We start from the raw sequence: 14,694 nt of genomic DNA, 5'->3' as shown, positions 1-14,694 counted from the left end.
ACACTACAAGAACAATGACCTTATATCATCAAATAAACTAAACAACAATAAAATCATAATAATCCTAGAAACTAATTATGAGTGAAACATTACCTCAAGTGGGCCCTAACTTAGATAAGTGCACTCACTAATTTAAACAATCAAATTTATTTACTTCTTCGTAGATGCTTCATGCATGTATTCCTTTATTCATGAGAATGGTCAACTATAGGAATTTAAATATAGATAATGAAAAAAGTACATACAAATGATAATCGATCTAATCCATTATTTCTCTTGTCATATTTATAAGCTTAATTATTCTAACTACCTAGAGCTTGTAGGAGTAGATAGGTGACTTCTCAACAACCCCAAGGATCCTTGCTAGAACAAAATAGCTTCCATAAGAGAAAATGACAAAATAACTTGCATGAATAATGCATGGATTGATAATGTTTGAATATGAATGCAACTATACAAGAGGCCTTTCTTATATAGGCAAGGTACAAGGTAGGAGTACACAAGATGTGGACATGTGTCGTAATTTTATGCAATGAGACAACTACTCTTGATATAAATATTAAATGCATGATGCATTTATATTAAATGCCTAGATAACTGAAAGTAAATAATGAGACATGGCCCCATTATAACTAACTTCTAGAAATAACACTTAAGATTATAAAGGATAACCAACTTAGGATAATGACGCCTAACTTAAGATGCAAGCTAGGGCCTAAGTAAACTTAACGTATGAATAGGTTCCCACTAATAACTAGATAGGAAATAACCTCATTCACACTAGCAGGGCTAATTTGTCACACATTCTTAATAATTATGAAGAAGATTATTTGTTGAAGAGAGACAACTACAAAATGAAAATAGGGCCCTAGCAAAACTTTGCATTCATCATAAAAATGTTTTGATGATTGAAAGGAAAGAATAATATAACAATAGAAATAACAAGAGAATTCTAAATTTGGGGTATTGTACTAGAAATAGGATTTTGATGTTGATGTTGAAGTGGACATCTCATCGCTCATTAATCCTGTCATTGCAGACCTATATTTTATGCACCCACAAGAATAATGATGACTTGGTGCATTGCTTGGTAATAGGAGGTTTGCATCATGTATCTTTGCTGCAAGGCATGTTAGTCTTTTTTCTTTGTTCAACATCAAGATAAATCACTATTTTTAGCATATTTCTACCAATAAACTCATATGCATGCGAGTATCTATGATTTCATTAATAATTATAAAATAGTGCTTAATAGTGGCAATAAACTTAGAAAAATAATAAAAAATTTAGCAATATTTGGAGATTGGAAGTTAAAAAAGGCAAGTAAAAAGACATTAAAGAGGTGTATCATTTCCCCCATATTAATGTCCTACTTCTACTCCACATGGATACCTTTGCCTCTTCATCATATTGTACACTTCCCTGCCAATGTGGAATATGCCACCGCAATAAGGCAGTTGAAACATGAGAGGTAACCACATTACATTGTTCTCTTTAGCAATTGCATGTACCTTTGTACTTTTTAGATGGTTTCATGCTAGTTATATAATGAGTGTGGGTTCTTTCTCTTTAGCTCAACTATAAGTTCATAGCATCTTTTCCTATGGTATCCAAGAAACTCTTTTCCAACTAATTATTACAATTGTCCAAAGTTGATGTGAATGGACAATATGGTTGTCATTACACATTCTTACATATTAGGTCAACCAACAACTGTGAACCATGTGTTTAATATCTGATTTGGTTTTCTTGATTAAATATTAAGGTTTAATGATGTAGATTTGTATGTTTCCTTATATATTTATATTTGTTCCCCTCTATTTATTTTATTCTAAATGAATGAATATAAGGTCCTTATCTACAAATCCCCTACATAGAGTAGTGGCTTCCATTGAGTATCATATGGAATTGCATAGTTACACAAATAAAACTCACACAATGAATTTTGCATTTATGATGTTGATGCTTGAAAGATATCAAAAACTACCTTGGGTAACTAATGAAAATGGTAGATCATGATATAGCTGGATAAATTGAAAACTTAAAAACCATTCTCTTAGAAACAAAGCATAGTTATGCAAATAAAACTCACACAGTGAGTTTTACATTTATGATGTTGATGCTTGAAAGATATCAAAAAATTACCTTAGAGTAAGTAATGAAAATGATATATCATGGTATAGCTACATGAATTGAAAACTTAAAAATTATTCTATGAAAAACAGAAGAATATACCCTTTTGTGTGGCCTACATTGCACAATTTTTGGCACCATAAGAGACATGTGCTTAATAGTCCCTTTTTGTTTCTTTATTTTTGCATCCTTTTGTCTAATTTTGAAACTCAATTCCTCCTTTTCCTTTTTCCATTTTTTCTCTTGTAGCTTAAATTACTACACGTGCCTCCACAAGTTCAATGCAGTAGATGGGCAAGAAAATTAGGACAATTATGACAAGTGACTCCCATTTTCTTCTACCCAACATGCTTTGTTGACTCCTTGTTAATTGTTTGTCACATCCCGATTTTTGCATGAACTTGATTAGAGATACAATAGACTTTGACGGCCACAATTAGAATAAATATTAACTATTGAATAATGATTATAAATTCATTCTTAAATGTTGATTATTATGTGTTTATTTTTTAAATGCAAGAAATGAAACTTGATTACTGATTATTATACTAACACTAGTAACAAAAATTGAAGTTTTATTAGTGCATTGAATAAGGTGAAGGTGAGAACCTGATCGAGTAAGTGGTCATCTAGCAATCTAGAAGTAGTTGGCGTGATGAAAATGCACACATACACTTGTTTTATGATGAATGCATGTTTTAAATAGATGACTAACCAAGTTGCTAATCTCATTGAAAATTATATTTCTTTTAGTTGGTTAATTAGAAAAGTTGTTAAAATATGACTTGATTTCAAATATAATCATTTTTATAGTTATAAATGTAATGTTATTCATAAGATAAATAAATTTACTTAGTCAACATTTTTTTAAATAGAAAAGAAAAATATTCCCTTCAATTTAAACTAAACATTCTTTTTAGTTTTCATAAAAAATATAGGCAAATAATACAAGTTTAGAGATAAAAAAAATTAGGATTATATTCCAAACACGTGCAATTAAAATAGAGTGGCTTTATATGAAAATATAAAGAATAAAACCATCATCAAGTTAGGCTAAATAAAGGAGTAGAAAAATTAGAGGAAGAGTACCAGTAATGGATTGTGATAATGAAAAGCTCATAATAAGTTTCACATGTACCAATAAACAATGATAATGAAAAGCTCATTAATAAGTTTCACATGTACCAATAAAAGATCACTTTTTAGCTTTTTTGGTCTATAATTGGTCCATTTGTGCACCCCTACTAAGATATTTGTGCACAACTATTGGGACATTTGTCCATAAGTACTGACAATTTTGAGTGGATGGTTATTGGAACATCTTTAAGTAGGTATTGGGCGACACTTTGAAATGTGTACCCTTGTGCCCATCACTGATCCCACAACATGCGTTGTTACTACCCAAAAACTAGAACAATAGCTATAAGTAGTTAAGTTGCATACAAAGACAACAATAACAAAAAGTCAAAATCTGATGTACTATTTAGGATATGTGAGTGCACACAATTAGCTATAACCAATATCGGTACGCTTCCCTATTAAAGTTAGTTAAATTGCCACGAATCACTCCAAATTAATTGTTAGAATGAAGTCAATAAAAAGGCATCATACAAGTAAATATATGGGAAAGTTTTTATAGAAAATGAGAGAGAGAGAGGGGTGATGAAACCACAAAGCATACTATTCTAGTGGTGGGAGACCTTAGATAAGAAAAGTGCAGGTAGGGAGGATTTACAAAAGAAAAAATAATTTTACTGTGTAAGGAATACACACTTTCAGACCGTCTGAAGACCCATCAAGAGGCATTGAATTCATTGTGTTCCAGATAAATCATGATAATCATCTTTAGTAACATGTCTTTCTTAATCAATGAAATCAATTCTTGTGAGCATTAAATTTTGTATAGAAAGAGAATAAATGTTTATACAATCCCAAGACATACATCTTGTGCACATACTTATTATATTAGATTCTGGACATGCAATTTTAGATGTAAAAGTGTCTATACATCTCCCTTAGATTGTCATTAACTCAACCCAACTTTTATTCCTCACAAGTATTGCATTGTTTTAGATCACTAGTTTAGGCAAAATCAACTTAATATTTGAATAGTTTTTCCCTTGCCATTGATTTGAATGGTGAAATCAACTTAATATTTGAATGGATGAGAGTGTTGAATATAGGTTCATAGAGAAGGGTAGATCTACACTCTAGATCTATTTGCCAATTGTCAAGTAAAAAGATGCCTTGTTCAAAGAGTTTTCTAATCATTGTGATACTAGATGACTATTTGTATTCTTACTCATTGTCATCTCATGATAGTTGGACATAAAATGTCATTTATGTGATATGTATGTTAGATATATAATGTTGCACTTGATTCCATTCTAACCACCAATTCCAGATAGCTAGGTACCTTGCGCAAGGTTGAGCGTTCTTCTATCGAAGAGCATAGGAGGAGCGTACACTTCATGATTGAGTGAAAAAACACTTGGATCATGTTCTCATCTAATGGTTTGTAGAAGACAGAAGGGTTTTTGGTGACCAAGGTGTTGGAATTATGTTGTCATTGATGTCAACCGATATAGGATGGCTATAGGTATAAGAGATGTATGTGCATCATTGTCATTGGTGCATGCCAAATGTGATGTCTTTGATGTCACCCTGTATTGTAGATCACCGATAAGGGAGAGAATGTCATTCGGTACAATGGCCATTAGATTCATCAATACACAAGTTAGTGTTTGACTTGTGTGGAAGATATGGACTAGAGACCGATAAATGATGACATCTATGAGTGGGCAAGATGTTGGGTTGTTGATTGTGATGAAGAGGCACAATGTTATCAAGAATCACATCAACATTAGAGGAGAAGTATGTACAGGTCACCGGTATGCTGTGTGGATGTCAAATAGCAGGACTCCCACTGAATAAAGATGTTGTCACCATGTGAAGAGATGATTGACAGTGAATGTGCCCCAACTGGATCACATGTGCCTATTTGAAGATATGATGCTCAAATAGGGAAGCCACATGGGTTCATTGAAGGATGCAATTGACAAGGATCCACTCCCACTAGTACGTGAAGCTTATCTCCTATTATGCATGGAATGCATCATAGTCCTCTGAGATAAGAGAGAAGAATAGAAGGCAAGTGACTGAAGGCTCACACCAGATCTACTGGTGAATCACAAAGATGCCTCAAGTGCATGAAACCAAGGATATGCACTGGACCAACAGAGATGACATGATGTGCTACTAGGACAGAGAAAGAAGAGAAAAGAGGTGATGGGTTTGTCACCTTGACAAACTGGTTGAGATGATGTCTAGGCCAATGATGAAGAAGGCAAGGCTGAGAAGTTGCAGATAGAGAGTGCAACCGATATGTAGATGCCTCAGATGGAAACAGTTAAAGGTTGATGACATGGTGTCATCAAGGGGTTTACTAGTATGTACGTCCACCGATAATGCATATAAAGTGCAGTTGCAGAAGACTCCCATCTGATGAATATGTGCATAAGGTAGGTTAGCAAGTGTGTTGATTGGTTGTGTGTTCCATCGGAAGAGAAGTAGAGTGTAGGGTGATGGCAGACCGGTTAGGGTATAACCGGTAGGGTTATTAAGCCTGTAGATGAACTCGGTAATAGAGTTGGTTGGTGATCTTGTCTGGGCCAACATAACCAACCTAGAAAAGGTGGATGCCGACAATGTGGCCACGTGGAGTTGAAGTGGCAAGCATACATGCACAAGTTGACATGTTGAGTTGGTAAAGTGTCAGGCAATGAGTAGATGGTGACAGATCAAAATTTATGTCGACTGTATGATTCATAGGATGCATAGCAGAGGTTTACAGCTCGAGGTCAGACGGACAACAAAAATCCAGCACAGACTAGTTGAGAAGATCGAGGTAGGTGAAGGAGAACGCAAAATCATTCTTGGTGATCGACCAAGATATCCGCCGACAGGTTAAATGTAGATTGCTAAAAATAAAAGGCGTGATCAGGAAGGCACAACAATGGCGGGATTGATTGATGAGTTACAGTTCATCAATCAAGGTGATCAGATCATATGAGATTTGATTGGCTTTGATTTGCCTCATGGTCAAAGAAGAAACCCTAACTGCCCAAAGTTTGAATTGGTTTTTGGTGGGAAAACCAATTTATAAATATGCAAGCCAAAATCAATGAAGGTTGCCACTGAATGAGAGAGTGTTGCTGCATGTGAGAATAAATTAGTCAAGTGCTCAACGAGTATCAGATGAGAGACTAAGTGTAAGAGAGAATTAGGTTGAAGTGTTCAACCAGCAACAGAGAGACAACCGATAGTCAGCCATTAAGTCTGACAAAGGAGTGAACTGGTAGTGATAGAATAGATAGAGAAGAGTTGCAGAAGATTGCAGAGAAGGCAAGCATAGAACTGGCAAATTGTAGTACCGGTGGAGAGCAACAGTGTAGCAGAGAAAAGAGAGAACTGATAGAGTGTAGTACCGGTGGAGAGCAGTTGTGTGACAAAGAGAGAAGAGAATTGACAATGAGAAGAACTGACAGAAGGCAGATTCGATAGAGCAGAAGAAGAGGTTGAATCAGTGAGATGCAGAAATGAGTGTGTTGCAACAACAGATAAGGTTGCAACAGTGTTAGGGCAAGCAGAGAATCGATAGAGAGGAGAACTAGTTGAAAGATTTGCAGAAGAGTTACCAAATTCATTTGTAACAAGACTATTACTTTTGTAATTGAATATACTCATTGTAGACCACTGAGTTGGAGCTCAATGCAGGGGTTGCAGCTCCTTGGGTTGGTTCCCTAAATCAAGGGTTGGTGCTCCTTGGTTTGGTTCCCTAAACATTGTAATCAGAGTTTCATTGTGAGGTTGGATTGGAGCAGTAGACTCCAGCAACATTTCTCACCGAAGTTTTTCCCATCTTGGGTTTTCCTCGTATATGTTGGTATTATGAGATGTCCCTTCCATGTGTGATTGCATTTGTGTTAGTCTCCCCTATAACTGGTAAGTTAGCTTTCTATTAGATCTGATAACCGGTATACACACATAGGATAGTTAAAGGGAAAAAGTTTGGAAACCACTGATTCACCCCCTCTCTCAATGGCACATTGTGTCTAACACAAGGATTTCAATATTTATAGTATCATTATTTATTGATGTAATATAACTTATGGTCTCAATAAATGTAATATATTTTCTCATATTGAGATGAACTATGTAAATTAAATGTGATCTTATTCTTCTCCTTTATTATATAAATGGGTTATATGGAGCAAATTTTATAAATTTTATTTTATATTTGTTTGTGTCTTTACATTTGTTATCAAAGCCTATATTAATGTTAGGTCCTTATGTCTACTATGTTAAGATGTGTCTCTTTGTTTATAGGTCACTTGATAATAAACCATGGTGCAAACGAGGAAAAATGACCATAATGGACCAAGTAATGAACATCCTGACACGTTGGTGTTGACTTTGGCATGTTTGTCATCGATGTCAATAAGTGTGCTTGTAGAACAAGGTCTGTAAGTGACAGGATAAGTTTAAACACATGGCAATTTGAGTTTTTTTTTTATGTTACAAGGTGATAAAGAAAAGACATGAATTTGATAGCACTTCATTCTATTTCATTATGATTGCATTGTTCAATTATGACAACATGAATAAAAGTCTCATGGTGTAATTTGTGTTTTGTATTTGAAATAATGAAGTGTATTGTGGTTATCATCTTCAGACACTATCTGTAGACACCTAAAATTAATTAAATTAATATTTAATTAATTTAAGCATGTCAACATAGTTAATTTAATTGTGTTGGTCCCTTTCTTCTTAAAATTAATTAAATCAAGTTTAATTAGTTTTATCACTATAGTCCTATAATTAATTTATCAAAATTAATTATCCCCCCATCCTTCTAAAATCAAATATCATTTATTTCTTCTAAACCCTACTTAGTTAATTAATTTCAATTAACTAAGCTAATTATATGATTCCTACAAATCACCCTTTATAATCCTATCATCTAGCCTAATTAATTCTTCTAGAAGAATGATTATCATTATTCCTCAATTTTAAATTCCTCCACTCATTCTCTCTCCTCATGTTACATCCTCCTAACTTTCCCACTTGCACTCTAATCACTCATTAAGCCACCTAATCAATCCCCTTAATCATTTGCACATCCCTAAGAAATTCAAATTCTTTGAATGTCCCCATGCATCCTCTTCCCAAGGATTTTTTAATTCCTTTATCCATTTATTCTTCTCACACATCCTCTTATTTTGGAAATTTTAATTCCTCCTATCTTCCCCCAAGGAATTTTATACTCCTTTTTCTCTTCCCAATGTCCTTGGGAGCTCTTCTCCATGAACCTTGAGAGGTGTGGAGACAAGAAATGCATTTATGGCACATCTCTTGAATCCCACACCTTGTCCTCTCAATCCTCTCCTCCATTTCAAATCAATCTCAACCCTTCATTTTGAAATCAATCTTGGCTCTACATTTTGTCCTCCTCCAATCTATAAATTGGAGTCTCCTCTCCTCACAAATCATCCACTTCTCATATATTGTCATGTTGTCCGTTTGAGATCCAAAATCATACATCATGCCATCATAATGCCAAAATCTTCCCTGAGCTAGAAGCCAAATCCTTTTCATCCATCATCATCATTCAAGTCCAATCCAAATCCAATCTTGTTGTCTAGTGGAGAGAAATCCACAATCCACCATCAAATGAGCAAATCAAGTAGAGAAACAAGGGCACCTCTACTTCATCAAACTCAATCAAAGGAACAGTAGAAGCTAAGATATAATGGTTTATTTGTCTACTTGAATGCATTATTTTGTGTTTTATTTGGTTTATACACTAACCATTAGGCTTTATAATCTCCCCTCTTCAATATCAATGCTCAATCATTAGTAAAGAACACAATCATGCATATTAGTTTGTGAATGTTGTTTAAAACATGTAATAAGAGTGTTTTGTTTTGCTCTCACCATGGCAAAAACTTGAATCTACAATCAATTTTGATCGTGTTATAGGTTGAGGAGTTGAGGACTGTAAATGGATGATTATCATATTGCATAACATACTTTAGAACTGATTGTTTTATGCAAACATGCTGAAGTTTTTATCTCTTGTGGCACATGCAATAGGAAGAATAGAGACTAGCAATAGAAATACAAATGACAAGAATTTGTTGAAACAATTGAAGACATTTAATCTCTTAACAAGTGATAATCATTTATTATCACAATACACTTGAAGGTTGTTATTTAGGCCGAATGTTTAGACCATAATATACTCGGGTTTTAAAAGATAGCTTAAATCATTCAATGACTAGTTTCTTGTCGACAATTCTATAACTGTTCTCTTCTCAATATCAACAAAAAAGTCTATGTTGTGTGTGAAAAGTATTGAACAAAAAGATAGTGTTTTTGAAAAAGTGAGTGTAGTTCATGAGGATAAAAGATTTGATCAAAATAAAATGATATATAACAATTTTTAGTCAAACGGAACGTTATTTTTAAATTGTTGCAAAAGTCAATTATGAAGGACAATGTTGATTATTGTCAATCTTGTTTTTTTTATTTTAATGACAATGAGTGAGGATTTGTTAATAACAATGAGTAAGGGTTTTTGATAAGAATAATGAGTGAGAATTTTGTTGTAGTCAAGCACTGTATGTGTTAACAATTTTTTACTGGTTGCAGAGTTAGTCATGAAAATAAAGAATTTGTGACAAAATAGTGATTGTCAAAGCATTCTTGAAGGGCAGTTTGTCAATGTGAAAAGGTGCATAATAGAGACCTGATTTTTGAGACAATCTGAATGTGAATGATTCAAAGAGAGGCAATACATCAATTATTTTATATGAAAACATAGTAATCCTTTGAGATGTTCATTTTGTGAATGTGTAAGGAGTGGGTGCTTCTTCACTTTGGAGTTGGTGCTCCTAAAATTGCAAGGGGTTGGTGCTCCTAGGATAGGTGTCTTGAATTTAGCTAGTGAGGCTTGGAGTTGGTGCTCCTAATTTGTAACCAATGAATTTTGCTAGTGAGGACTAATATAAAACTTGTTCATAGTGGGTTTTCCACTCAAATATTGGTGTCATGATGATGAATTTGTGTCTTGAATCTCTTGTTTGATTTATCCAATGTTGTTGATACTACCCTATAATTTGTTGCAAATGTTATTATCATTGTGTTAAATTTTTTATTGATGAAGAGTCTTTGTGTTTATATACATCACTGATTCACCCCCCCCTCTCAGTGACCCTAGTATTCCAAGAAATGATATCAAAGCCATAGGTTCCTTGTAGAGGTTTAATAGCCCAAGGTTGGTCCTAATAGTGGAATATTGATAGTCATGGCACAAGAAAGGTCTTTGGTTGCTAAAAGCCCCTTGTTTGATGGAAATAATTTTGCCTTTTGGAAAGTGAGAATGCAAACCTATTTGGTCTCTCTAGGAGTAGATGTTTGTGTAAGGAAACTCAGGTGCGGAAATAGCTTCCTACACTAATCTCTAGAGGAAAGTGTTGTGCAAATTCTTTTAAATCCTTACAATTTCAGATTCGTTAACTACTTTAACAAATATATTGCAGCCATATACCATGCATACAGAAAATAGAGAATGACACAATGATTTACCTTGGGGAAAACCTTTCAGTAAAAAACCCCAGCACTCCAAAACCTGCACAATGTATTATCTTCAACACAACGGTTACAACACACTTGCAATGCAAGTTCTTTCAAGAGACAATCGACACTTCAAGACAAATCCAGTAGCACGATATCATACCAACAATACACTCTTTTCGTATCACAGTCTGTAACCCCCAAAAATGCTTATGCGCTTTCCTTTTTAGGGCAACTTCCAAAGGTAGCCGTATTAGGGTTTTACCATTCTCCAAGAAAATAGGAACCCTAAATTTTTTTTCGGGGCGATGCCCCAAACCCCACAATTGAGGAAGAGTGTACAGTACTCAACTTTATCAGTTGCCACACGTCTTGCATGTCTTCACCCGTCATTGAAATCTCCTAGAAATAGCTCTTACGTGTCATGGGAATCTGTCATAACCGTTTCAGCCATGATCTCCTTACACACAATTCAAGATGTCGACACATCAACATGCCAACTAGACATGTACACTCACACTTAATTACATTATTTGCAAGAAATACATTTTACAAAACAAATAATAAGAATAGGAATTATCCAAGGTTGAGACACCTTATTCCTAATAGTTTGGTGTTCGGTTGTAAATGGTTATAATGTTCCTGACACTATACCTATTGATATTGATGGTAAAAGATAGTATAAAACCGATGCAAGAGAAAAGCATGCCACACTCTATGTGTTATCAAAATATGTTTTTGTTAAAGTCATGCATTGTAAATCCTCCAAAGAAATATGAGATGAATTAAATAGTATTTATCATGGAAATGATAGGGTAAAACAAGTCAAGATCCAAACTCTTAGAGGAAAGTTTCAAGAATTAAAGATGAGTGAAGAAGAAAAGGTTGTAGATTATCTTCTTAGAATTGATGAAACAGTTAATGCCATCCATAGAATTGGAGAAGGAATGGAAGGCAAGGTTGTTGTAAAGAAGTTTTTAAGATCTTTTCCATCCAAATTTGACTCTAAAATATGTTCCATAGAAGAAGCAAGAGATATAGATAAGTATTCCATGGATGATCTACATGGAGCACTTATAGCATATAAAATGAGGACTTGTAAACAAAAATCCTGAAGTAGAGAGGCATCATTCAAGGTTGATAAAAAGAGTAAGGCACCTTCAGATTCTGAAGATTTTGAAGTCATACAATCTCACCTTGCAAGAAAACTAAAGAAGGGCACAAGAAAGTATAAGGGCAAACTTCCTTTGAAATGCTTTAACTGTGGGAGAATAGGACACTTTGCTGCCAAATGTCCTTATGGTGATTCCAATGATGATGAAGACAATAACTAGAGACAAGGTAAAAAGAAGTTCTTTAACAATAGAAGAAATTTTTTCTTCAAAAAGAAAAAAAGTTTATTTGTAGATGTTTCTGATAATGACTTTGAAGATTCTGCAAATGAGGAAGGTGAAGTTTTGTTTATGGCAATTGAAAGTACTAATGTGAATCAAGACTTTGAATGTGAAATGAATAATGAATCAGAGATTGTGGACATTGATATTGAGGGTGAATTGTTGGGTGCACTCAAAGAGATTAAAAGATTAAAGAAGGGGGCAAACATTCAAAAAGACCAAGCTTTGAAAGAGAAGGAAATATTGATTAGCAAAACCAAAAATATGGAATAATTGGTTGTTGATTTGAAACTACAACTTGAAGAGAAAAATAAAATGGTAGAAGTAACAAAGTCTGATTTGACATCCAAGGATGAAGAGTGTAAAAATTTTGAGGCTAAAATTGTAAAGTTTAGAAAGAAACTAGAAAAATATGAAAACACCATATTAGAAGACTTGTTGAACAAACAAAGGAGACTTGATGATGGGACTGGTCTAGGTTTTGAAGATGGACAAAGTTCAAATACATGTGATAATAAATCACTATATAAAATATTCAAATCTGAAAGCAAAAGTGCATATTTAAATGGCTAGGTAACGGACAATCAAACTTCTCAAAATCCTTCAAAATTTGATAAAAAAGTCCTCATTCAAAAGGATAGATCCAAATATGCATGTAAGAGGTCAAATGAACATGTTCAAAAGTTCATCATTTGCTAGTAAAAGGTTTCCTTTCAGATTTCACTCATATTTTGTTGGTTATTGCTTCTATTGTAATCAATTTGGACATAGAATGAATGACTGCAAAATTGCTTTGAGAAGGACTAGATTTGGTTTTGGAAATTCTTTTTATAGGATAAATAATCCAAGATGTTTCGATTGCAATAACATTGGTCATGTGAGGAAATATTGTAGACATATGATTGGAAAGTAAAATGAGAAGCATATTGTTGATCCTTAGAAGAGTGTGGAATCTCAAAAAATTGATACAAAAGCAAACAAGGTTTGGAAACCAAAGAAGATGAAAAATATTGGTGAGTATTTGTTTGTTCAAGTTTCCTTTCATACATAGAAGAAAGATCTATGGGTGATAGATAGTGGTTGTTCAAATGATTGGTGATAGGAAGAAGTTTACTAAATTGGAAAGTTATGAAGGCGGTTTTGTGAGTTTCGGTGATGATTCCTCTAGATAGATTAAAGGTGTAGGATCTTTGTTGTTGAATGAAAACATCCTTATCCATTATTTATACTTTGTTGAAGGTCTAAAACATAACCTCGTAATTGTCAGCCAATTTTTTTATAATGGTTACAATGTGTTGTTTAATGATTAAGGATGTGAAATAAAAAGAAAATCAGGGAAGTTGGTTGCGGTGGGTAAAAGAACCAAGGGAAATGTTTAAAATCTAAAAGATATTACAAGTACTAATGATTATGTCAATATTTGTCTTATGGGATAGGTAGAGGAAGGAAGGTTATGTGTACTGCCCCTACCCTAGTCAGCTTTGTAAAACCGATTTGACCTTGGTTGAATTTTTATGTGGCATTCTTGAATGATTGATTTATCATGATGTAATGTTGTAGTCAGATATTGTGATTACTGTGCGTACCTTTTAATGTGCTTTCACATCGATTCTTATGTAAGTTTAATTGTTCTCCTAATTCTTATTATTAATCTCAAGCTAACACTTTCATTATATGTATGTATATGTATATATATGTATATCTATACATATACATACATGTATATACATACATATATGTATAGATATACATATACATATATATGTATGTATATACATGTATATGTATATGTACATATATATGTATGTATATACATGTATGTATATGTATAGATATACATATACATATATATGTATGTATATACATGTATATGTATATACATACATACATATATATATATATATGCTTGTGTGACTCATGGTTGCAGGAGATTGCAGGAATAATACCGCCTAGGTGTGAGGTTCATCTTCATCGGGATTCGCAGGGTTGAGTATACCTCTTTCGCCCTTAGAATTTGGGTTAGGTGGTCGTAAAACCCTCATTTCTAGTCTAGTCATGCTCAAGTGAGTGTCACCTGTGGTCCGTCAGTTTCCTTTTTTGTTTGGGTTTGCAAGTCGTGTATTTGGTTGTCTTTCTTGGTTTGCGTGTCTTGCGTGTGGTAAAAATTGAGTATTTTGTCTTAAGTATTTAATTCGATTTAAGTTGTTCATTTACGCATTAATAATTGAGGAATTTAAAATAAATAGGTTTCTTTTATGTGATTAATCATTAATTAAAAAGATCGCTCTATTTATGTTTGTAGCCAGTTTAAGTATTTAATTTGATTAAATGTGTTCATTTACGCATTAGTAATTGAGGAATTTAAAATAAATAGGTTTCTTTTATGTGATTAATCATTAATTAAAAAGATCGCTCTATTTATGTTGTAGCAAGTTTAATTTAATGGTTAATTTAAAATCGTGAATTTATTTAGTTTATGCATTTTAAAAAGGGAAGATTTAAAGTTATTCGAAATAAAAATAACTTAATC

The sequence above is a fragment of the Cryptomeria japonica genome, chromosome 5 (genome assembly GCF_030272615.1).
Source record: "Cryptomeria japonica chromosome 5, Sugi_1.0, whole genome shotgun sequence".
Classification (NCBI taxonomy): domain Eukaryota; kingdom Viridiplantae; phylum Streptophyta; class Pinopsida; order Cupressales; family Cupressaceae; genus Cryptomeria; species Cryptomeria japonica.
This window is presented reverse-complemented; position numbering follows the sequence as displayed.